At 47.1% G+C, this 26556-nt stretch overlaps 3 pseudogenes; 1 reads left to right on the top strand and 2 right to left on the bottom strand.

The window, feature by feature from the left end:
* The window catches only part of LOC134491907 (zinc finger protein 91-like), a 362387-nt pseudogene that overhangs the window by 121045 nt on the left and 214786 nt on the right, over window positions 1-26556 (bottom strand).
* Window positions 1-26556, top strand: part of LOC134492034 (zinc finger protein 208-like) — a 216664-nt pseudogene that overhangs the window by 101401 nt on the left and 88707 nt on the right.
* On the bottom strand, window positions 10623-20091 carry LOC134491914 (zinc finger protein 420-like; annotated as a pseudogene).

Raw genomic sequence — 26556 nt, 5'->3', positions numbered from 1 at the left:
GCATGTCCTCTATGCAATATAACATTTATGGAGGAAAACGGGCAGAATTCACAGCCTTTGACAGATGAAACATTTGGCACATTTTACCAACTGGACTGATTCTTTAGGACTTTCAGTGCCATCTAGTGAAACTAACCCAGCATCCTTCAGGCTCAACTGGAATATGGGCTTAGGACCTCCCACCAATCAGTGGCTCAGGCCTTCCCGGTGCCTCTCTGGCGTTTTAGCCAATGGACTGTGGTGTCTGGTACTTTTTCCTGCCTCTTGACCATTTTCTTAGCATTGCTGTTAATGTAACTTAAGTGTCAGCAGGTCGAAACACTCAGAAGCCAACCAGAATCAATCCTTGCTTGTTTGTTTATGACTGAGTGGCTTCAGACCTACAACCGGTAGTAATGTTAAAACCGTATATGGTGTGTGAAACCCCATGAACGTTGACCAGACTGAGAAATCAAAAACCTTACCAAAATAAGCAATGATAAGCCACTTTCATATTGCTAAGAAACCTTTATCAGTGCTGTCCTAATTTGTTATAAACAATCTTAGAAGAAGATACTGAACTGTGAATTACTTCTCATAAATTTGTCTCAGCGTAGATATATAATCTGGCTGTTTTTCCACAAGAACCTTGAGAGGTAGGCTGACGTTGAGTGTGACTGCTCAGTGACTGGACCCATACGTTCCCCACTCCATGTTGCTTAGAAACAGTAATACTATATTCTACACTGAACCCCGGAGCAAAACAGGTGTAATCAAAATGGCACCCAGCATCCTTTCTGATGTTTCTTCTCATACCTGAGCTGGAGGTTCAGCCACTCTTTCAGCTCCACCAGAAAAAGCAGAGGATCCTGTAGAAATCAATGGTATTGGTCCATTCCCTGTAAGGAGGCAAAAGTGATGGAAGCAGTATGAATAAAACAGGGAGAGATTACCCACTAGGAGACCCAGGTGGTGAAAGAGAGCTGGGATCTCTCTGGGAAAATTCACAGCCCTTAGAATGACTTCCCTTACCTGGTGAGCTGTCCTAACTTCAATCTTCCTGGGAGATCCCTCTGAAAAGCAGCTCTTGAGAGTTTGAGAGATCCCTCCTTTCCTCAAGGTGGTTGCTGACAACATCCAAGGAAGGACCCTAGAAATGATGCATCAGAATCAAAGAAGGGGATACAAGGGAATAGCACAGAAGAACAGGAGTCTATTTTGCGTCCTGAGCTTCGCAGGCCACGATATCCAGCGGTGAAGACAGAAAGGGGCAACGGAAGAACTGCCCCAAATACATCCCCTGGAAGGAGCGGTGGAAGAATTTACAGTAAGAAGCAAGCACCTTCCATTAGTAATGCCAGAAAACTGTACAAAGACATTTCAGAATGCAAAGATAATGTTGGGACGCTTTTTGAGCTCCCAAAATGGGTTGGATGCATCCTCCCCATCCATGAATGGTTTGTTTCGTGGTGCGAGGAACCTTGTGCTCTCATCTCCCTCTGTATTCTCCTACTTTTAGGGACATGAAGCACTTAGGACTGGAATAACCAAAGGCCATTCACTGCTTGCCAGGACTCTTCATATCAATGATACACAGTCCTGTTTCCAGTGGCTCTGAAAAAACCTGTCCTTCTGATAATGTAGATTGCTGAGGCAATTACTCTTTTTATCTCTTGCCTTTTGTTCCCCTCTCCCCCTCTGTCCTGGCTCTTGCCTGCCTGTTGTCCTGTTTCTTCCAGTTAGCTGTTGTTTTTACCATTTCCTGATGCTTAATAAATGCATATATATCAAGCTATATTTTCAGCTAGCTGAGCAGAGGGGTGTGTGTGCTTGCTGTGATCTGGATTATAGGAACTAATCAGAAGTGTGCTGGGTGCAAACGAAATGACCTGCAGAAATTGGCCTGCAAAAGGAAGATCTCTCACCAGCCACCCTTCCCGACTCTCCTCTGCCTGGCTCAGCAGGAAGCCTTCGGCCAGGGCCACCGTCTGCACAGCTGCATTCCCGCACCTAGTGAGCCTCCTCCAGGTCCAGCATCTGCGCCTTGGTGTGTCACTCGGGCTGCTTGAGGGGAAACACTGCAATCAGAGCACCTTGTCTGCTTCTCAAAGACAGACCAGATGTTCCCCTTTCTCTCTGTCCATTTAGTCCGAATTGGGCCTCCCAGAGAAGCTCCTCCAAGCCATTTCTCTCTCCAGGGGTGGCTTTCTGAAGCTTCTTGTCTCCTCACAACTGTGGCCTCTTCCTTTGACGTGGTCTTGTTGGGTCTCCTCCCTCTGGGCACCCATCCTCTCCCCACAGTGTCCTCCCCACTTAAAAGTTGCTTTCCAGCTCCCAATCAAGGCTCTTGTGGGCCCCATCACATCAAAACGCAATAAAGTGTCCCTAGTCCAGACAGGAAGGATAAAACTCCACAAAGCAAAAGGACAACACAAGATTGACATCATGGCCAAACACGGGGGGCAGCCACCCTCATTTCAGCAGCTCTGCTGGGAAAACCACAGCTGGACCCCTCAGAGTCACTCTGTGGTGTGGGGCAGTGTGGTGGAGCAGTGAAAGGATTGGCCCAGACTAGGAGACCCAGTTACCGGCTCCCCTCAGCCGCAGGAGCTCCCTGGGTGCCTTTGGCCAGTTCCTCTCCCAGCCCAGGACTCCCCATGGATAAAACAGGAGGGAAGAGGGTGTCCCTGCCTGGCATTCCCCAAAGAAACTGCAAATACAGAAAAAGCAAGAAGTGATTGACTGAGCAAATCCATTGGTACCACTCAAAAGCCAAGCATACCTTAAGGTTGTGTTGTTTATTCGTTCAGTCGCTTCCGACTCTTCGTGACTTCATGGACCAGCCCACGCCAGAGCTTCCTGTCGGTCGTCAACACCCCCAGCTCCCCCAGGGACGAGTCCGTCACCTCTAGAATATCGTCCATCCACCTTGCCCTTGGGCAGCCCCTCTTCCTTTTGCCTTCCACTCTCCCTAGCATCAGCATCTTCTCCAGGGTGTCCTGTCTTCTCATTATGTGGCCGAAGTATTTCAGTTTTGCCTTTAATATCATTCCCTCAAGTGAGCAGTCTGGCTTTATTTCCTGGAGGATGGACTGGTTTGATCTTGCAGTCCAAGGCACTCTCAGAATTTTCCTCCAACACCACAGTTCAAAAGCATCGATCTTCCTTCTCTCAGCCTTCGTTATGGTCCAGCTCTCGCAGCCATATGTTACTACGGGGAACACCATTGCATTAACTACGTGGACCTTTGTTGTCAGTGTGATGTCTCTGCTCTTAACTATTTTATTGAGATTTGTCATTGCTCTTCTCCCAAGGATTAAATGTCTTCTGATTTCCTGACTGCAGTCAGCATCTGCAGTAATCTTTGCACCTAGAAATACAAAGTCTTTCACTGCCTCTACGTTTTCTCCCTCTATTTGCCAGTTATCAATCAAGCTGGTTGCCATAATCTTGGTTTTTTTTAGGTTTAGCTGCAAGCCAGCTTTTACACTTTCTTCTTTCACCTTCATCATAAGGATCCTCAGTTCCTCTTCGCTTTCAGCCATTGAAGTGGTATCATCTGCATATCTGAGATGGTTAATGTTTCTTCCAGAGATTTTAACTCCAGCCTTGGATTCCTCAAACCCAGCATGTCGCATGATGTGTTCTGCGTACAAGTTGAATAGGTAGGGTGAGAGTATACAGCCCTGCCGTACTCCTTTCCCAATCTTAAACCAGTCCATTGTTCCGTGGTCTGTTCTTACTGTTGCTACTTGGTCGTTATACAGATTCTTCAGGAGGCATACAAGATGACTTGGTATCCCCATACCACTAAGAACTTGCCACAATTTGTGATGGTCCACACAGTCAAAGGCTTTAGAATAGTCAATAAAACAGAAATAGATGTTTTTCTGAAACTCCCTGGCTTTTTCCATTATCCAGCGGATATTGGCAATTTGGTCCCTAGTTCCTCTGCCTTTTCTAAACCCAGCTTGTGCATCTGGCAATTCTCGCTCCATGAATTGCTGAAGTCTACCTTGCAGGACCTTGAGCATTACCTTACTGGCATGTGAAATGAGTGCCACTATTCAATAGTTTGAACATTCTTTAGTGTTTCCCTTTTTTGGTATGGGTTTTTTCCAGTCTGATGGCGTTTTCCAAATTTGCTGGCATATAGCATGCATTACCTTGACAGCATCATATTGCAAGATTTTGAACAGTTCAGCTGGGATGCCGTCGTCTCCTGCTGCCTTGTTATTAGCAATGCTTCTTAAGGCCCACTCAACCTCACTCTTCAGGATGTCTGGCTCTAGCTCACTGACCACACCGTCGAAGCTATCCCCGATATTGTTATCCTTCCTATACAGGTCTTCTGTATATTCTTGCCACCTTTTCTTGATCTCTTCTTCTTCAGTTAGGTCCTTGCAATCTTTTTTTTTGATCATGCCCATTTTTGCCTGGAATTTACCTCCGATGTTTCTAATTTTCTGGAAGAGGTCTCTTGTCCTTCCTATTCTATTGTCTTCTTCCACTTCCACGCATTGCTTGTTTAAAAATAATTCCTTATCTCTTCTGGCTAACCTCTGGAATTTTACATTTAATTGGGCATATCTCCCCAATTGGGGAGATATGCCCAATTAAATTGGGCATATCTGTTGCCTTTTGCTTTCTTGGGCTACTTCTAGTGTCTCAGCAGACAGCCATTTTGCCTTCTTGGTTTTCTCTTTCTTTGGGATGTATTTTGTTGCCGCCTCCTGAACAGTGTTGCGAACTTCTGTCCAGAGTTCTTCTGGGACTATCTACTAAGTCCAGTCCCTTAAATCTATTCTTCACCTCCACTGCATATTCCTTAGGAATATTAGTGAGCTCATATCTAGCTGATCTGTGGGTCTTCCCTAATCTCTTTAGTCTGATCCTAAATTGTGCAATAAGAAGTTCGTGATCAGAACTACAGTCAGCTCCAGGTCTTGTTTTTACCGACTGTATAGATGTCTGCCACCTTTGGCTGCCACGGATGTAGTCAATCTGATTTCGGTGTTGTCCATCTGGTGAAGTCCATGTATAAAGCCGTCTCTTCGGTTGTTGGAAGAGAGTGTTATGGAGAGTGAGTTGTCTTGGCAAAATTCTATCAGCCTATGTCCTGCTTCGTTTTGTTCTCCCAGGCCATGCTTACCTGTAATTCCAGGTGTCATTTGACTGCCCACCTTAGCATTCCAGTCTCCCATGATGAAAATAACATCTCTTTTAGGTGTGTTGTCCAGTAGGTGTTGCAGATCCTCATAGAACTGTTCTACTTCAGCTCCTTCAGCATCAGCATCTGTGGTTGGGGCGTATATTTGGATCACTGTGATGTTAGATGGCTTGCTCTGAATTCGAATTGAGATCATTCTATCGTTTTTTGGATTGTATCCAAGCACTGCTTTAGCCACTTTACTATTAATTATGAAAGCTACTCCATTTCTTCTGTGGTCCTCTTGTCTACAGTAGTAGATCTGGTGGTCATTTGATGTGAAGTGGCCCATTCCAGTCCATTTCAGTTCACTGATGCCCAAAATGTCTATCTTTAATCTTGACATGTCACCAAGAACCACATCGAATTTGTCCTGGCTCATAGATCTTACGTTCCAGGTTCCAATGGTGTGTTGATCCTTAGAACATCGGATTCGCCATTCACCACCAGCACCATCGGCCGCTAGCCGTCCTTTCAGCTTTGAGCTAGCTGCGTCATCACGTCTGGGGCTAGCTGAATTCATCCTCTGTTCCTCCCCAGTAGCATTTTGACCATCTTCCGACCTGGGGGTCTCATCTTCCGATGGTATACCGACATATCTCTGGTTGTACTGATCCATTTAGTTTTCACGGCAAGAATACTGGGGTGGGTTGCCATTACCTTCCCCAGGGATCGCGTTTAGTCTGACCTCTCTGTCATGACCTTCCCGTCTTGGGTGGCCCTTCACAGTTTAGCTCATGGCATCATTGAGGTGCTCAAGCTCCAGCACCACGACAAGGTAACGATCCTTTGCTGAAGACCTTAAGGTTGTAGAAAGTTGTAAACATTTCAGTTCTCTGGTTCTGTTTGAATTCTCTGATGATTGCTTCAACCAAAGCATTTTCAGTGCTGCGTGGTTTCTCTCTTTATGTAAACCTACATAATTATGAAAGTTCTGTTCAACTTCCATGCTTATAAGAAGTGTAATCAATCTGCCCACATTTTATAGGCTCTGCTTTCTCACCACCTTTCTTGTTTCATTGATAGGTAGATCTGCTTTGCTAATGCTTTTCTCATATTCCATGGATTTCTATGCATCATCTGCACAGTGTGAATTCTTTGATACTGAGTCGGATCCGAACTCATTCCACCTCTTTCCACCACTTTCTAACACCTCTCCCCTCACTAAAAGTTCTCCCATATATTCATCTGGTTTTTCCTTAAGCTGATTTCTTCCGTGTATATTAAGTAGCTTACATAGTATGTTTCTTCAGCAAAGGATCGTTACCTTGTTGTGGTACTGGAGCTTGAGCACCTCAATGATGCCATGAGCTAAACCGTGAAGGACCACCCAAGATGGGAAGGTCGTGACAGAGAGGTCAAACTAAATGCGATCCCTGGGGAAGGTAATGGCAACCCACCCCAGTATTCTTGCCATGAAAACTAAATGGATCAGTACAACCAGAGATATGTCAGTATACCATTGGAAGATGAGACCCCAGGTCAGAAGATGGTCAAAATGCTACTGGGGAGGAACAGAGGATGAGTTCAGCTAGCCCCAGATGTGATGACGCAGCTAGTGCAAAGCCAAAAGGATGGCTAGCAGCCGACGGTGCTGGTGGTGAAGGGCAAATCCAATGTTCTAAGGATAAACACATCATTGGAACCTGGAATGTAAGGTCTATGAGCCAGGGCAAATTGGATGTGGTTATTGGTGAGATGTCAAGATTAAAGATAGACATTTTGGGCATCAGTGAACTGAAATGGACTGGAATGGGCCACTTCACGTCAAAGGACCACCAGATCTACTACTGTGGACAAGAGGACCACAGAAGAAATGGAGTAGCCTTCATAATTAATAGTAAAGTGGCTAAAGCAGTGCTTGGATACAATCCAAAAAACGATAGAATGATCTCAATTCGAATTCAGGGCAAGCCATCTAACATCACAGTGATCCAAATATATGCCCCAACCACAGATGCTGAAGAAGCTGAAGTAGATCAGTTCTTTGAGGATCTGCAGCACCTACTGGACAACATGCCTAAAAGAGATGTTATTTTCATCACAGGAGACTGGAATGCTAAGGTGGGCAGTCAAACGACACCTGGAATTACAGGTAAGCATGGCCTGGGAGAACAAAACGAAGCAGGACATAGGCTGATAGAATTTTGCCAAGACAACTCACCCTGCATAACAAACACTCTCTTCCAACAACCGAAGAGACGGCTTTATACATGGACTTCACCAGATGGACAACACCGAAATCAGATTGACTACATCCTCTGCAGCCAAAGGTGGCAGACATCTATACAGTCGGTAAAAACAAGACCTGGAGCTGACTGTAGTTTTGATCACGAACTTCTTCTTGCACAATTTAGGATCAGACTAAAGAGATTAGGGAAGACCCACAGATCAGCTAGATATGAGCTCACTAATATCCCTCAGGAATATGCAGTGGAGGTGAAGAATAGATTTAAGGGACTGGACTTAGTAGATAGGGTCCCGGAAGAACTATGGACAGAAGTTCGCAATATTGTTCAGGAGGCGGCAACAAAATACATCCCAAAGAAAGAAAAAACCAAGAAGGCAAAATGGCTGTCTGCTGAGACACTAGAAGTAGCCCAAGAAAGAAGGAAAGCAAAAGGCAACAGTGATAGGGGGAGATATGCCCAATTAAATGCAAAATTCCAGAGTTCGCCAGAAGAGATAAGGAATTATTTTTAAACAAGCAATGTGCGGAAGTCGAAGAAGACAATAGAATAGGAAGGACAAGAGACGTCTTCCAGAAAATTAGAAACATCGGAGGTAAATTCCAGGCAAAAGTGGGTATGATCAAAAACAAAGATGGCAAGGACCTTACAGAAGAAGAAGAGATCAAGAAAAGGTGGCAAGAATATACAGAAGACCTGTATAGGAAGGATAACAATATCGGGGATAGCTTTGACGGTGTGGTCAGTGAGCTAGAGCCAGACATCCTGAAGAGTGAGGTTGAGTGGGCCTTAAGAAGCATTGCTAATAACAAGGCATGCTATATGCCAGCAAATTTGGAAAAAACAAGAATGGCCATCAGATTGGAAAAAATCAACTTATATCCCCATACCAAAAAAGGGAAACACTAAAGAATGTTCAAACTATCGAACAGTGGCACTCATTTCCCATGCCAGTAAGGTAATGCTCAAGATCCTGCAAGGTAGACTTCAGCGATTCATGGAGCGAGAGTTGCCAGAGGTACAAGCTGGGTTTAGAAAAGGCAGAGGAACTAGGGACCAAATTGCCAATATCCGCTGGATCATGGAAAAAGCCAGGGAGTTTCAGAAAAACATCTATTTCTGTTTTATTGACTATTCTAAAGCCTTTGACTGTGTGGACCATCACAAATTGTGGCAAGTTCTTAGTGGTATAGGATACCAAGTCATCAAGTAGCCAAGTCACCAAGATACCAAGTCACCAAGTAGCAACAGTAAGAACAGACCACGGAACAATGGACTGGTTTAAGATTGGGAAAGGAGTACGGCAGGGCTGTATACTCTCACCCTACCTATTCAACTTGTACGCAGAACACATCATGCGACATGCTGGGTTTGAGGAATCCAAGGCTGGAGTTAAAATCTCTGGAAGAAACATTAACCATCTCAGATATGCAGATGATACCACTTCAATGGCTGAAAGCGAAGAGGAACTGAGGAGCCTTATGGTGAAGGTGAAAGAAGAAAGTGCAAAAGCTGGCTTGCAGCTAAACCTAAAAAAAACCAAGATTATGGCAACCAGCTTGATTGATAACTGGCAAATAGAGGGAGAAAACGTAGAGGCAGTGAAAGACTTTGTATTTCTAGGTGCAAAGATTACTGCAGATGCTGACTGCAGTCAGGAAATCAGAAGACATTTAATCCTTGGGAGAAGAGCAATGTCCAATCTCGATAAAATAGTTAAGAGCAGAGACATCACACTGACAACAAAGGCCCGCATAGTTAAAGCAATGGTGTTCCCTGTAGTAACATATGGCTGCGAGAGCTGGACCATAAGGAAGGCTGAGCGAAGGAAGATTGATGCTTTTGAACTGTGGTGTTGGAGGAAAATTCTGAGTGCCTTGGACTGCAAGAAGATCAAACCAGTCCATCCTCCAGGAAATTAAGCCAGACTGCTCACTTGAGGGAATGATATTAAAGGCAAAACTGAAATACTGTGGCCACATAATGAGAAGACAGGACACCCTGGAGCAGATGCTGATGCTAGGGAGAGTGGAGGGCAAAAGGAAGAGGGGCCGACCAAGGGCAAGATGGATGGATGATATTCTAGAGGCGATGGAGAAATAATAATCAAGTTATACTGAAACTTTTTTTTAAAAAGCTGTATTAAGATAAAATGCACAGAGGGTCACAATCATGCCAGTAAGACAAGGTTTCTCAAATTTGCAATACCATGGTCCTCTAAAATTTCAGATAGGATTGTCCTTTCTTATCACCTTGATACCGCAAATTCAGGAATATGCTTTAATACAGTGGCACTGAAGTGTTATTGTAAACCTTGAGAAATGCAGTGGTTTGGGATATAACATTCACACAAAAAAATTCCATACAGGATTCCCTTGAGCTGAATATTTCTTGATAAAAAAAAAGGTTAAAAAATACGGTGCTGGTTGCTTTACTGAGAGAAATGAAGACATAAAGAGAAATAACTTGATTGAACTCCCTCCTTTTAAAAAATATATATTGCTCATATGGTACACTGTTGGATCAATAAAACCATTTTTAAAGTAAAGAGGCAACCGCTGAAATCATAACCTCACTGGCTACACTTCTGCTTTCAGCTGGGATAGTGCAATTGTGCACCCAGAGACATACTAACCTCAACCTGCATCTACATATAAACATTTGGGAGAGAGTTTCACTGGTAAACCACAGCTATGCACCTCGGGTTATATGGAGAAAGAATCAATAGCTTAAATACTTCGCTGTGTGTTTAAGGAAGGCCGGTATTTCCAACACAATTGGAGCTAAAATGTGCACACGTGCATGCACGCGCACACACACACACCTTTTCCCCTGCTTTGCTTGCATACGCCAGCTCCCCACAAAGCCTGGAGCCTGATCCCAGACTCACTTCAGATGTTGCTTCTGCCTAGAGAAAGCAGCTTGGCCAGGCAGAGGTTTTGGCGTAAGGAGTGGGACAATTTAGTGACAGATTCTCGTGAGCCAGGCCTGACTGACTAGGTAGTACGCCTGGTATTAAGAAATCTAGCCTGGGGAGCTCTTTCCGTAATCCATACATTTATTCAGTTTCTCCTATGGGGATCCTCTGAAAGACTGTTCAGCTCAACCTCTTTCCATAAGATCCTTGTACTTATTGGATCCTGCAAGTGGATCCTTGTATGGGAAGTAAGGCAGTTCACAGGCTGACTGTGTTCCATGGTTTAATATCACAGTGGATCCTCTTACAAGAATTCAGGACACTTCAGTTTCTAAAGGCGTTGCCCGCATGTGGGTCCTTTTATCTAAAGTAACTTGATTGCTCCATCTGAAGTTCTTTCCACACATCATGCATGCATATTTTTTCCTCCTCCCTGTGGATTCTTTCATGAGAATTAAGGGTCCTGTTTTCACAAAAACTCTTCCCACATTCAGAGCATTTCTATGGTTCCTCCCGTGTGGATCCTTTTATGGGAAGTTAGTTGCTTTTTCAACCTGAAGCTCTTCCCACACTCCGAGCACTGATACAGTTTCTTCCCTGTGTGGGTATTCATATGGTAAGTAAGGGATCTCCTTGTACTCAAACCCTTCCCACATTCATTGCATATATAAGGTTTCAACCCTGAGTGGATCCTTCTATGGGAAGTAAGGTGACTGCTCTGACTGAAGCTCTTTCCACAGTCCATACATTTATACGGTTTCTCCCCTGTGTGGATCCTGTTATGGGAAGTAAGGGAATCACTATAACTGAAGCTCTTTCCACACTCCAGGCATTTATAGGGTTTTTCTCCTGTGTGAACCCTTTTATGAGTAGTCAGGTGGCCATGCCCATTGAAGGTCTTTCCACAATCTGTGCATTTATAAGGTTTTTCCCCCGTATGGATCCTTTTATGGTTACCAAGGACACTGCTCTTACTGAAGTTCTTCCCACACTCCAGGCATTTATAGGGTTTCTCTCCTGTGTGGACACTTTTGTGGGAACTAAGATTACAGCTTGTGGTAAAGCTCTTTCCACACTCCATGCATTTATAGGGTTTCTCTCCTGTGTGGATCCTTTTATGGGAAGCTAGGTCACTGTTTAAGATGAAGCTCTTCCCACACACTGCGCATTTATGGGGTTTCTCTCCCTTATGGATCCTTTTATGATATGTAAGGGAACTGGTCATACTGAAGCTTTTTCCACAGTCCATGCATTTATAGGGTTTTTCCCCTGAATGGATCCTTTTATGAGAAGTAAGCTGACTGCGTTGGTTGAAGCTCTTCCCACAGTCTATGCATTGATAGGGTTTCTCTCCCGTATGGATCCTTTTATGAGAAGTAAGGGAACTGTTCATGCTGAAGCTTTTTCCACAGTCAATGCATTTATAGGGTTTTTCCCCTGAATGGATTCTTTTATGGGAGGTCAGATAATTGCTGTTGCTGAAGCTTTTTCCACACTCTGTGCATTTATAGGGTTTTTCCCCTGAATGGATCCTTTTATGAGAAGTAAGCTGACTGCTTTGGCTGAAGCTCTTCCCACAGTCTATGCATTGATAGGGTTTCTCTCCCGTATGGATCCTTTTATGGGAAGTAAGGGAACTGTTCATGCTGAAGCTTTTTCCACAGTCTATGCATTTATAGGGTTTCTCTCCTGTATGCATCCTTTCATGAGAAGTAAGGGAACTGTTCATACTGAAGCTTTTTCCACAATACATGCATTTATAGGTTTTTTCCCCTGAATGCATCCTTTTATGGGAGGTCAGATAATTGCTGTTGCTGAAGCTTTTTCCACAGTCTCTGCATTGATAGGGTTTCTCTCCTGTATGGATCCTATTATGGGAAGTAAGGGAACCACTATGACTGAAGCTCTTTCCACACTGCAGGCATTTATAGGGTTTCTCTCCTGTGTGGATCCTTTGATGGGAGGTAAGCTCACTGCTTGTGGTGAAGCCTTTCCCACACTGCAGGCATTTATAGGGTTTCTCTCCCGTATGGATCCTTTTATGAAAAATAAGGGAACTTTTCATACGGAAGCTTTTTCCACAGTCTGTGCATTTATAGGGTTTTTCCCCTGAATGGATCCTTTTATGGGCAGTTAGATTACCTCTCCACCTAAAGCTCTTTCCACACTCCACACATTTATAGGGCTTCTCCCTTCCATGGACGATTTTATGGGGAGTAACATGGTTATTATTGCCGAAGCTCTTCCCAGATTCGCAGTGGTTACTGAAATTGGACTTTGCTTGGAATATGTTCCCCCTTCCTCGACACTTTCCCATATTGCTTTCCTTGCAATCACGTTGGGTCAGGAAGTGGTCCATTTCCCCAGATTCAAGAATGGATTTTCCTCTCCAATTGTAAGGTTGGGTTTTCTCGCATCTCCTCCTTCCCCACTTATTTGCAGACATCTCTTCTGGTGTTTCAATTTTGATTATCTGTGATGGCCTCACACTTGGCTCTTGGTAATTTTCATTCTCCTGACCATCAACTGCTTGAGAGGGAAGAAAAAGAAATCAGAGAATTCTACAACACACAGTTTGCTTTCCCTGTGTCAGTCCCTGTTTCTATTCCTGGGCATCTGCAGGGGGAGGAACAGGGGAAATGACAGCATGAAGGCCCTTTATTGATTTAAAAGATTGGCCTGGCTGCTTATCCCATGTAATTCTCAGCGGTTAACACCAATTTAAAAAAAATAACATCACACAAATGAACACCACCACCACCAATGGAATGTCTTGCTGCCCAGGTCTTGACATCATGATATGGTGCTGATTAGGACAAGTGAAACAATCAAAAACATCCCCTAATTATTTTTCCCACTATCTCTACACTATTGACACAGGCCACAAAGAAGATCCCAAGACTGCATGTCAACCCTTTCCAGACTGACTGGCCACCAGACTGATCTCTTCCTTCTAAAAGAAACTGTGATACTTAGAAGACTGTGGACGTGGACTGGAATTAATGTAAGAGGGAAAGAGAAAAGAGATGAAACCATGTTAACAAGATCTGCACAGATCTCCAAACTGTAAATAGCAGAAAACCATCCAGTGACTCCTCACTCTGACTTAATCTTCCCCCAGAGGGACCCTCACCTAAAGAGGCCATGCTCCTAGACGTCTCCAACATGACTTCCCGGTGCAGGGCTTTTTGGCTGGGATCCAGCAGCGACCACTCTTCATTGGTGAAATGGACGGCCACCTCCTCAAAGGACACAGGAACCTGAATGAGGAAGGATCCCTGTTAGAAGACCTGAGAAGAATTGGCAAGATCTCCTTTAATCTGCAAATCCTAAAAGCACAGAGTTCTAATGCTTAATTGGACATTTCCCCAGCTGGACTCAACACGTTATGTGATAAAACCATCCCGCTCTCTCAAGGGCTGATTACACACAGCATCCTCTCCATCTAGGCTAGCCTTTCTCAACTTTTCAACCCTGGTGGAACAGTTGAAATATTTTTCAGGCGTCAGGGAACCCCTGCACATTCAGGGTCAAATATAGGCCAGAAGTTACAAAATTATATTTGTTTCACATGTAGGCCTGTATATATTCATTAACACTGTTCATAAAAGAAAAATAATGAAACTTACCTCTTTGATGTGAAATTGCCAGAATTTGAAATTTGTTTTAAAATAAATCGTGATCTCCCAGGGAACCCCTAGTGACTTCTCGTGGAACCCTGGTTCAGAAAAGCTGATCTAGGCGGTGTAGGGTGGCAGCTTCTCCCCGAAGATGACGACCAAAGTTGTTATATGTGTATTAATTGTATTCCTGTCTCCTGAAAGACTTTGTGTTATTTGCTATGGAAAATGGGGCATCAGCAGGTGTCAACTCCAGATGCCCTCAGATGATCTGCTCAAGAAAGCAGGTTCAGTGTGGTTAGTCAGGCGATGAACGACCACTAACCCCTTTATCTCTTTCCTAGACAAAACAGTTGAAAAGGCTGGGAAAAGGCCAGTAGGAAACCACTTCTCTAATGCAGCCCAAAACCAGCATGGACGCAGTGGTTAAAAGCCAAGCTGGAGTCAGGTGGGAGTTTAGTCTTTCCCCTTTATTGTAAACCCCCTTACAGCCCAGAAGAGAAATCTCTGAACTTTTTGAGAGGAAGTGTAGATCTTTTATTCCAATGTATCTCTGCAAATTAGCCTGGCATCCTCAATTAGCCTGGCTTTCCAAAGATGATCAAAGATGGCATTATTCCAGAGGACCTATCCTTTTGCCTGTTAGATTTCTTTTATTGGTTTTCATATTTTATAGTGTGAACTGCCAGGGGTCATTTTCTGAGTCCAGCAATATGTAACCGAAAGCCAGTTTGGTGTAGTGGTTAAGGCACCAGGCTAGAAACCGGAAGACCGCGACTTCTAGTCCCGCCTTAGGCATGAAGCCAGCTGGGTGACCTTGGGCCAGTCACTCCCTCTCAGCCCTAGGAAGCAGGCAAGGGCAAACCACTTCCAAGAAACCTTGTCAAGAAAACTGCAGGGACTAGTCCGGACAGTTGCCAGGAGTCAAAAAACTGACTCGACACACAGCATGTAATCACAAAAGAAATTAAAACATTTCCAAAGTAGTCTAAAGACTCCTGCCCCCCCACAATCCTGAAGTGCATTACCAAATATTGAAATGCCCCCATTTGGCAAGTGAAAGCTGTTTTCCACTCATCCCCCTCCCAGATTCACACCCTGAAATACGATTCCCTCAAGTCCTGTTTGGTGAAAATCTTCCCCTTCGAGAGGTGTGCCAGCAAGTCTTTCATCAGTGGCAGGAGGTACTTATTGGACACGCAGATGGCATTCAACCCCCAGTAGTCAGTGCATAATCTCATTGAACCGTCCTTTTTGGCTCTGAACAGAATGGGGGTGGCCACTGGAGAAGTGGCTGGCTGGATGAACCCCTACTTCAAGTTTTTGTCAATGAATTGCTTCTGTCTCTTTGGGGGTCTTGGGGTACAGGTAGCATGGAGGTTCTGGTAGCACGAAGACCAGTTCTATCTCTACGGCACAATCTGATTTCCTGTGGGGTGGGAGCTGGTTAGACTCCTCTTCCTGAACACTTCTTTAAGGCACTGATACTGCTCAGGGATGAGTTCATCCTCTCCCCCCCCCCCCAGTTTCCCCCTTCTCACTGGAAGTGCCACCCACTGGCTCACGCTCTTCTGGGTGTTCCTGGGGGTTTGACTCTTCGACGTGCCTTTCTCCAAAAGCCAGGCTCCCCGCTGCCCAGTCCACCTGAAGGTTCCATGTTTGTAGCCACGCAAGCCCCAGCACTACCGGCTGGTCAGAGATGGGGGCCACTATGAACCACAGGGCTTGTGGTACCCCACCCTCATCCGAACCAGTTCAGTGCAGTATTTTGCTGGGCCACCCTTCATCTCTGTCCCATCAAGCTGCACAAAATTGATGGGCTTCTTCAGCTTCTTCACTTTTAATTTTAATTCAGTCACTAGTTTGGGGTGTATGAGACTCCGGGTGCACTCCGAGTCTAGAAGCCCCATAAGGCTCCTCCTGCTATTACCCCCCAGCATTGCTGGGCAGTCTCCACTTACCATCCATTCCATGCGCCCTTCCCGCTTAGCCCATCCTCTAGTGTGGTTCAGAACAGGCTCCCATTGTTTCCTGACTGCGAGAACTCTTACTCTGTCGACTCTCCCTCCTCCAAGGTGGAGTCACAAGGTTGCCCCCTTTTTGTGGTGGCTCAGGCCCCTTTACGCTTGACCACTGGGGTTTTGGGGCCGCTCTTCCCCGCCGGGACCTGCACCCCAGGGTTGCCAGTTGGCGGCAACCCTCTTTGCCACACTTGAAACATAGTTTCCTTTGCACTCGCCGCTCCTTCTCCTCCTCCCACACCTGGCGGGACCCCTTTTCAGGCGCAGCAGCTGGGGTGGCAAGCTGCCTGTCATGTTCACTGTTTCAATGTAGTTTATACATCGTAACGTTTCCCATGCCATGGCACTGACACGTGTTTCTGTATGGGAGGGAACTGCTGTGAAACCTTGTACCAAGCTCTGTATATGAAATCAGGGGAATGGAATGTGTTTGGGTTATTTTCTCTGTTCAAGGACTTTTCCCGCAGACCGTCAGAAACCGTTAGGAGCACCTGGGATTGTGGACTTGAGAAGATTCTACGGGGGGAGGGATTTCGTTTGCACCAAGGGTTTTTAGTTTGAATTTGGCGCGCTTTCATCATTCTCAGCTTTCTGTGTGATCCTGCATACTATTCTTCAATAAATCAGATATCTTTGAAACTCTGCTTATGAGTCTGATGTACATTAAAATAGGCAATCCTTACACTGCCTCCCCTTCGCTTCTCCTTGCAGTCGCTTCCTGATTTGGGCTTCCATGTCCTCCACCTCCCCGGCAAATCCATTACTTCAGGGTTCTAGGGTTCCCTCTCACCAGGGACCACTCTAAAATCTCTGCTTGCAGCCCTCCCTGGAAGCACTCAATTTTTAACGACTCCAGCCAGAATGTCATCTTGCCGGCCAGCCTCCTGAACTCTACGGAGTATTCTGAGACCGACCTGGTCCCTTGCTTAATGTTCTGGAGACTGGTTCTGGCTCTCAGCTTGGACAAGGGGTCCTCAAATCTCTTGCTCAGTGCACTCATGAATTTGTCAAAAATTTCCAGCTCTGGACAGTTTGCATTGTGTAACTCAACCAGCCAGTCTGCTGCCTCCCCTGCAAGGTAGGCCGATACGTATCTCACCCTGGACTTGTCCGATGGGAAGAACCCCCCATGTTCTTTCATGAAATGTGGGTTAGGAAGCATGCCAGTTCCTTGGGGTCCCCAGCAAATTTTATCTTTAGGTCTCTCACCCCCATGGGTTTGTCTGTCCTTGGCACCTGGGTCACCGCCCTGCTCGGGATCTGGTAGCCAGGGGGGCCCACAGTCCCCCTTCTGCCTGGTCCGTGCCTGCTGTCTACCTTAGGGCTGTCGACTTTCTCCCCCATCATCGTCCAACCTTCTGCCGTGGCGCAGCACTCAGCCCTCTCAAGATCCGTTCAATGGCTCCCTGCAGCCAGTCCAGGCGTTCTTCCATTCAGTAGGCCAGTGGTCTGCTTCCCGCTCTGGTGGCCACCTGGAGCCGGTGCTGCTTCCATAGGCGATTCTCCTTCCTGTTGCTTCTCCTTCTGCATTCCCCCCAATGTTCAGGGACTGGGGGTGGGGTGTAGTCGATCACCAATTGCGACGTGGCCCCAAAAGACATGGGGGTCTCCAGTTGAATCTCCTGTTCCTCTGAGTGCCTCCTTGTGGTTGCCCTGGCTGGGCTCAATAGGAGCTGGAGTCCCCCGCCAAGCTCCTTCTCCCCCTGATTCCGAAGGGGCTTCAGTAGGTCCAGGGTACATCACCCTCAGGCCTTCCTTGGTAGACTGCGAAGCCCTGGGCAAGACCACTGTTGAGGATTTGGAGCTTTCTGTCATGATTCTGGTTCTAAGCCCAATGAATCAACACTCTTGGCACAGACCGGTTAAGCATATGAAAGAATCTTTATTGGGCAAGTAACTCAAACATGTTGAAGATCCAAATAACTTGGTGATTCACAAGCAACAGTATAAGTACATTCATCCCCCTCCCCATCAAATCTCTGGTGCTCCCATAAAAGCCTTTGGTGCCCTGCTTCCTCCCCCACTTTGCACCTCCCAGTGCAAACTCCCTGTCAGCCCAATCGCACGCTGTCAGCTGTCCAGGGTGCTGAACTACATGCCTGAGGGTTGGTGCTTTTACAAGGCGTGGTTGCAGCTTTCAGCGCATTTGTTCCTCCTTACTGATTTCTATCAATGGGATGAGATGTGCTTTCCACTTTATGGAAGGATGGCTCCAGGCCGTCTGGTGTGTTTTGCATGCCTACCCCTTCCTGCTGGTGACTTTTTTTTTTTAATGACAGGATTGCAACCCGGGCCTCCTGACAGTGACTGATCACTAACTTGAATCCTAATTTCCCTGTTCCGCATCGCTCATGAACATCAGTATCATAGACTGAGACACCAAATGAAACTGGAGGTCTCCACCTGCTCCCCCATATTAGTCCTTGATCTTACCCTTCCTACCTGAGCTGGAGGTCTAGCCACTCTTTCATCTCCCCAAGGAGAGGATCCGATAAATAACAGTGACTCCATTTTGTTCCCTGGGAAGGAAAGAGATAGGATGGAAGCAGGAGAGGGATTAACGCCATCTCTTCTAGCTTGAAGGCACGACTTAAGCCTTCTTGCTGCCCTGCAGAGGAAACTTTGGTGGCCTTCCATAGGCCACATCTCGGGAGCCAAGAATAAAAGAAGACCACAGCCCCACCATGCACTGGGGAACAAACCTCAGTTTGACATCTCTCTTAGACTTTGGGGGAGGAACGAGACATGGAAGTCTACTCTTGGCATACAAATAACTCAACCACTGTAGATACACCCCCCACCCCAACCTGAAACCATTATGTTCCATGTGGATGGACAAATGTTGAAATTCTGGCACCCCAGGAACACACCTGCAAGGACAAATCGTGTTGGAGGTGGTCCAGCAGAGATATGTGTGAGAATTTACTAGAAATTATGTATCAAGAAAGGCCAAAGACAGGTGGCTCCCCTCCCCATCTCTGAGAACAAAGAGAAGCATCTCAGGATGGGGCAGTCCGAATGCAACCCAGGCCATTCCGCAGAAGAGGTCAGTCTTCTGCAAATGGGGAATCATCTGAAGGCAGTGCATGGACTGACAGGAGGGACTTTCTTCATGGGACTTAAGCCTTCTAGCTTGGAGAGGGAGAGTTAAATCTTTCTTTTTGGGTCATCTCCTGGTAAGTCCAACGACTAGACACGAGAAGATACAGAGAATTAAGGATAACTAAAATCTCTCTGGAAAAACTCCAAACACATAGAAGGATCGTCCCTTACCAAGTGAGGCATCCTGACCTTGACCTTCCTCCTTGGAGATCCCTCGGAAACACGGCTCCTGAGAGGGATTTGCGGGATCCACCCATTCCTCAGGACAAGTAGTGCCCACCTCCAGGAAGGGCCAGAGAACCTGAAATATAGGCAAAGAGGAGGAGTTAAGAGAACAGGACATAAAAGGAACTGGATTTTCATCTTCTGCCCAAATCTTTGCAAGCCCTCTATGTCCATCAGTGCGGATGGAAGAGGACAATGGGAGAATGACTCCAAACCCATCCTCTGGAAGAACATAGAAACAATTCGTCAATTATCTCTAAACGTCTTGTTGAATTATTGTTAATCCCAAAAACAGTGTCAGGGAGACTTGTAAGAATTCAAGCACACTAAGATAGCTTAATTTCACTTAAGCAATTAAGATAATTGATCACTCATATTTCCCCAGATGAGCGTCTCTCACCTGGCGTCCTTCCTGCTCCTTCTCCGCCGCCCGGCTCAGGAGGAAGCCTTCGGCCAGGGCCACCGCCTGGGAGCTGGTCTCCGCTCGGCACTCCCGCACCCAGCGCTCCATCTCCCTGGGCAGGACAGTCAGGAACTGCTCCAAGATCACCCGGTCTAACATCTGAGCCTTGGTGTGTTTCTCTGGCTGCAACCACCCCGAGCAAAGGCGGTGAAGGCGGCTGCAGAGCTCACGCGGCCCCTCGGCCTCCTGAAGGGGACTATTCCTGAAGTGCCAATGCTGCATCTCGGAACTGAGGGCTTCCTCCTCCCGGATCCTCTGCCCACGTCCTGCCCAGCCCTCCCCACCGCTCCCAGGCTGAGCAGCGGCAGGGCCTGTTCCCACTCCCTTGCACGTTGGCTGGGCTGCATCCATTTTCGCTCCGTTCTCCGGCACAGATCCACGAGGGGCCTGCTGGTCTCTGGGCCTCCAAAGGTCTTTCCAGTCCCAGGACCTGAATGGACTGCAGAGAGAGGCCGGGAGAGGTTTTTCAAGGCCATTCAGCTCTCAAGTGGCCTCCAGCTTTTACCCCCGAGGTGGAAAAGAAAGCAAACTTCAGGAATTACACAGGCTGTTCTCATTCAGAAACTCTGATCCCTTAATCAATATCCGGGCCGTGTAATAGCTTGGGGGGGGGGCAAAATCCAGAGGTGTTTCCCGTTCAGTGCAACTTCTGTCCCTCCCTCCCCACCGGTGGGAGACCAGCCCACATTTGGGGGAGGGTCTTCTGCGAGGGGCAGCTCAGCTCAACTGGCAGCAGAAAATCTCTTGTGGGTCTTTCCAGCCCCGCCAGCAAGGACATTTGAGGCAGACTTGGACCTTCCCAAGCGCAACACCCAAAAGCTTCACCGTTTGCAGAGGGTGGAGGAGCGCCAGGCAAAAAGCCCCTTTCCCAGATTGTTTTTTTTGTGTGCTAGAAATGCTGGGAAGCCAACCTGGTTTATGCAGAAGCTGAGCACGTCCTTCCTTTAGGCTTCCTACCCTCCCCCCCCCTTCGCTCCCTCCCTCCTCCCAGTGCTGGATCTTTTCCATGCACAGGCCAGGAGCAGGAACGGGGGTCTCCCCCGCCCCCCCCCAGCCTCGGATTCGGAGTCCGGCGAACCTCTCGGGGACTCCGGGGACCCTCCCTCTCGCCCCGGCTCCGGGGCTGCTTGGAGGGCCGCCGCACGTTCCCCCTCCCTCCGCAAGAACCGGCCGGGGAGGCGCTGCCGACGGGGGCGGGCTGTGCTGTTCCTCCCCCCGGGAGGCTCTGGGTCGCGGGAGCCCCTCCTGCCCGCCCCCCCCGGATTCCCAGGGCGCAACTCACGGCCGGTGCCCCGAGCCAGGCAGACGGGGCGGAGCATGCTCGGTGGCGCTCAGCGAGAAGGCGGCGAGCAGGGCGCCCCCTGCCGGGACCTGCGGGCAGCGCCGGCACCCCTGGAGGCGGGGGCGCGGGGGCACCTCAGGGGCCATCCAGGCCACCCCTGCTCAGGGCAGACCCGCTGCGGCGCCTGCCAGGCGACCCTCCTGCCTCTGTTTGGGCTAGACGGTAGCACTGTCGATGGCGTTCATCGCGGTGGGAAGCCTTTGCGGAAAAGACGTTAAAGGAACGCGTTGGATAGTTAGTACTCGTGTACTTCATGCTCCATTCTTCCCAGGAGGCTGGGGCCTGCAGAGGTCATCTAGTCCAACCCCTGCTGAGTGCTGGGTGTGCTGGGCCTTTGCCAGACGACCCTGCTGCCTGTTTGAGGACCTCTCCTGCACCTGACCTCCCGCTTCAAGTGGCGGGCTGTTCCCCTGGCCGAACCCTTGTCAGGTCAGGGAATCGCCCCCAACAGCTCACCCGAAGCTGCTTCCTTGGAGTGCTCCTCTGCTGGTTCTGGTCCTGCGGAGAGAATAGATCCCCTCCCAGTTTTGTGGGACCTTTTCCCCTCCCATTCACGTGCCAGGTGCCATCTGTGGGCGCAGAGAGGTCGACCTCTGACAAGTTTCATCAGGTGGAAGCCACCCGGCGTCTGTCCATGCCACACACCTCACCGCGGCCTTGTGCAAATGTGCAAATGACAGAACGTCGTCTGTTGCCATCATCGGTGCAAATCAGCAGATGTCTCCCCTGGGTCTAGACCCTCGGGGACCAGTCCATGCAGAGGGCCAGCCCAGGGGGAAAACCCGGAGCATGCTTCCTTTGCTCTGAAATGGCCAAGTGGGATTCCAAAATAATCAGAGATTAGATAGATGATTAGACAGATACAGATACACAGTAGATACAGATATACGGATATATAGACAGGTGATAGATAAAATTCCTGGGCCACCCACCCCTAGCAGCTCTGGGCAGGGTCTTAACCGCTTTATGATTGAGCAAGATGTTTCCCCCTGTATCTTCCGCTCCGACATCCCTTCGCACCCAACTTTTCCATCCCTTCTTCTCTGGCTTGTCATTACGGTCCTTGGCTGCAGGAAAGATTACAGGACTGGGAAGACTGACCCTGGCTGAGCCCTTTGCACGTCTCCCTCCCCTCCCCTCCCCTCCCCTCCGCGGCCTTCCCACGAGGGGGGTCTGCACGTGTCTCGCTCCCGGTCCTGCCAGACGTTCCGGCGGCCTCTTTGCCGCCTGCGGAGATCAAGGGGTTACAGCGAGCAAGTGCGGCGTCCTAGAGGGGCCGAACGTCCCCCGCCTCCCTCTTGGCGGCGCGCATGCTCAGTCCCCTCCGAGGCCCCGGGAGGCTGTGGGCGCCAGGCGCTCCGCACGGGCGGCGGGGGACGATGGGAGCGGGGGGGGGGCGGAGAGCCGCTCGAGGGAGGGGCGCGAGCCCGCGGGGTCACGTGGCCCTGGCGAGCCAATGGCGGGAGAGAAGCGCCCGTCAGGTTTGGGCGGGAAGGGCCTGGCGGGAGGGAGGCGCCGGGCTGGTGCAGGGCCTCGGGCGGGGGGAGGCCAGAAGGCCCGAGGGCCGGCCGAGGGGATCTCCTGGTGGCCTCGCATCCGGGCCCCGGCAGGGAGGGGAGCCCGAGTCCTTGGCCCGCAGAACTGCCTCTCCGCCCGTGTGGGCTCTCGCGGAGCCTTTCTTTCGGCAGGTGGAGATGCCCACACGCGCCTTCCCCCCGAGGGAGGAGCGGCGCGCCGCCCGGCTCGGCCCTGGGCCTGAGGCCCCAGAGCGAGGAGCGTGGACAGGAGAGACCCGCGGGGGACCGCCTGGGTCCCTGACAAGGGGTCTCCTGGCCAGGGGGCCTTTGGGGCCTTGCGCTTCCCCTCAGACCACCGCCGGAAAGCCTTTGGCGCCTTGCCCGTGCGGCCGTGGGATCTACTGGTGGTCTCCCGGCCGGGCAGCGAGAGAGAGGAGAGGCTGAATGCTTCTTCCGGGCTGGGGCTTCTGGAACAAGCTCCCCTTTCTCAGCTGCCTCCAGGCAGAGGGTCGAAGAGAGCCCTTTCCTGAAACCCACCGAAAAGCAGAATTGGGCTCTGCGAAAGAGGAGAGGACGAAAAGCTGCCAGGTGGATGGACGTGGCTACGGTGGCAGTGGGGCACCGTTGGGAAGCCTGAAGGACCCAGTTAGGGACAGATCGTCTTGGACAGAATCTCTCTATGTGGTCGCTAAGAGTGGAGCCTGCCTTGAGGGCACATAACCAAAAATCAGATGTCAAACAACCAGCGCTGTGGTGGCAAAGCTTTGGATAATGGCCTCAATTTTAGCTCCTGAAATGGGTGAAAGTTGGCTTTTCTCTACTTGAAACAAGGATGTCCTCAGAAACATCCTACCCCATGCTTCCGGCTTTGCCATCAAGAAGGCTTTCCAGCTAACCTCACCTTAGACCATCACAGATTTTTTTGTGCTGTATTCAGAAAGAAAAGTGGATCAGAATCAATGTAACCTGAAAGATAGAGAACACCTTGGGCTTTCATGTACCTTCTTGGTTTTTAGCCTAGGTGAATTTCTGATTTATTCAAGTTAGAGGACAAAAGGGAGGGTTTTTTGCATGCTGTTCAAGGCAAAACTTTTAAGATTTCCAGATGCAATTTTTCCTTGGGTTGTAGGAGTTCCTTTAGCTTCCTCAGTAAAGAGAGTTACCACAAGATAAATTCTCATTCTTCCCTGAGTTGATCTGCAGAGGGTGGACTGTAATCTGGGTCTCCCTGTTCCTCGTCCATCACCTCAGTCACTGCATTGCAGAAATGAGCATTGACTATAATGCAAATAACGTATCTCTGTAATTGAACCTGTGTTAGTACATTATAGAGGGTTAAGACTTTTATTTAGCTTGCAAGACAGTTGTTAGTTTAGAGATCCCTCCTTAACTAGAATCTTTTAAATTATCCTATTCCATTCTAGGTAAGCCACCAAGATTCTTTCTGGTTGCAGTGGAATAGAAAATTTTAAATAATATTCTTCAAATTCAAAATGAAACATAAAAATAAAATAGCATTCTCTATTTACACTCATGATAAAAGAAGCAGCTTCTGACTTTTATGCTGGAAGGAAAACAGCAACAATTCAGCTGTGGTAATTTGTGAATCAGTCTTACAGCAGACAATTTACTTCATATTAGCTTTACCGTGGGATGAGTTTCTACTTGCTTTAGGGTATGGAATAGTTGATAATTCCAATTTAGAAAAGTCATGAGACAAATTTATCTGAGAGAATAATTTCAGGGCTTTTAACAGATGTACTTCAGAAGATCTGCTGTTTGCCCATGGAACATCTGACTTGAGGTGTTAACAAAGTCACCTTATTGGCTCTGCCTAAGTTATTTAAAATTGGTTTGTGTGCTTCATGTTCAAGGGAGAGTTCTGCCTTTAACAATCAGTTATTGAGCTCCGCAGGTAGTTAGAAATACATAAAGTGAGCCTTCTTTGGCATCCCTGTTCCTGGAAAGTTAGCCTTCAGGAGTGTCTGACCAAGAACAACAACCAGAGCTGACATATCTTGTATAGCATGGCTCCTAGTTAGATTAGGAAGCATTATATCCAATATCAGTTTTTACCCATCCTGCAAGGGCCTGCTGAAGAGTCCACCCCTGCAAGAGAGGAGCTATGTTGGAGCGATAATTGCTTTATCAAGTATACCTCCCAGAGCTGTTCAAGTGTGTCAGGTCTGGAGCTATTTAGGCGAGTTCACAAGAATTTATATTGAAGAAAAGTCAGGAAGCCGGAATGAAAGCCAGTGATTACTGCATTACAAGATCAAGCTCTATTTATTCAAACCCTTTTACTGTTCTCTCATCCACCCTATTTAACAGGCAACAAACAAATCTTTTCTCATATTGTCTTCATCCGATGCTATGAGTGCTCACTCTTACGGTGTGGGTGATATGAAAATTTATTCTGTTAATAAATAAAAATAACCTTCCTACAGTAATTTAATTTTAAATTGCCAGAATTTGTTAATATATTAGGAATCTCACTGAATATTCTCCAAGGATATTTAAACCCATTAGTTTTATAAATTACTCTTCATACAGAAGTACACACACAGTCACATGCCCAACCAACACACCACTAACAGCGCCACAAGCATTCTTTGTATGTCACACATCTTTACTCCCTACACAGTGCTGAATCCTTTCCTGCAAGTTCCATTTATTGACATATTGTACTCCTCTCAGGTACTGCTCTTAGCACATTTGAAACAGTTGACTCCGTAGTCACTCGAAAAGTTCTCTAAAAGCCTGCAACAGACTTTCATTCAGACATTTTTGAGTGACATCCTAAGAAAATACCTGGCCTGTGCAATCCCTGAACCACTGCTCTTCATTTTTGCTCATTCTCACTTCTTGTTCCAGTTCAGTTAGAACTCTACAATTCAGAAAAGTAATCCCCCTGTAGTTATTGCATTCACTTCAATCATCAGGCCCAGATGCAGACTTCACATCCTCATATAATCTGTCTCAGCTTAGTTCTGAAGAAGTTATTTCTCAAATTTTTGTACGATATAAAAACAAGCTTCTTGGCAGCTTATTCAATGTTATATATTAGGTACACATGCAATTGCTTCTCTGATGTTTCACAGAGCTTACAGGTTTTGGAGGAATTAACTCTGGCTTGTAACTTAGTACAGATAGTCCTTGGGTTATGACCATTTGTTCAGTGACTGTTCAGTTATGACAGCGCTAAATGATTGGTACTTATGACTGGTCCTTGGAGTTCCGGCTGTCGTATTGTCCCTGTGGTCTGTGGTTTGCGATTTCCCTTTTCTTTTGGTAAAAGCTTTATTAAATTTAGAACAAAGGTAAAAACTACCAAAAAAAAACCTACAAAAAAAGGTGAGAAAACAGAAAATGAAAAAAGATTTTTAAGAAGTTACAAGATGACTTCCGACTTCCAGCATCAAGAATATACAGCAATTTCCATAATTAGTCCCTTACTCTAAATTTAACCAAGATCACATTATTTCTATAAATCATCCCATAGGCATTATAAAACTCAGTAAAAGCAATTGTTTCTTCCCCTTATATATAAAGAAAAATAAATATATAAACCTCCAAATCAGCTCCCTCCCATAGACACCCATTTATGAAATGTTTCCCTCCTACCACTATTCTATATATTTCTGGTCACTATATTAACAAATTATAAAAGCATTTTAAAAACATAAATTATCTACTTTTATGCTTAGTACTACTATAACAATCTTGCCCCTATTAAACCTTTAAAAAAATCAAACTTTGAATCATTACAGAAAAATAGAATCATACAGCCTTGAAATCAATCCACATACTTATTCTTAATTTCTTATCCCACCTCAAAATAAAGCAGAACATTTATTCGTCTCCATATTATACACAGGAAGAATTTTATAAATAAATCAAAGAGCCCGAGTGCCCCTCTTAGAAAGTCAGCAAAAAATTTCCCACATAACAGAGCCACCTCGTTCTCAAAAC

This window comes from Candoia aspera, chromosome 2 (genome assembly GCF_035149785.1).
Source record: "Candoia aspera isolate rCanAsp1 chromosome 2, rCanAsp1.hap2, whole genome shotgun sequence".
Classification (NCBI taxonomy): Eukaryota; Metazoa; Chordata; class Lepidosauria; order Squamata; family Boidae; genus Candoia; species Candoia aspera.
Note: the sequence above shows the minus strand (reverse complement) of the source record. Positions and strands in the feature narration are given on the sequence as shown.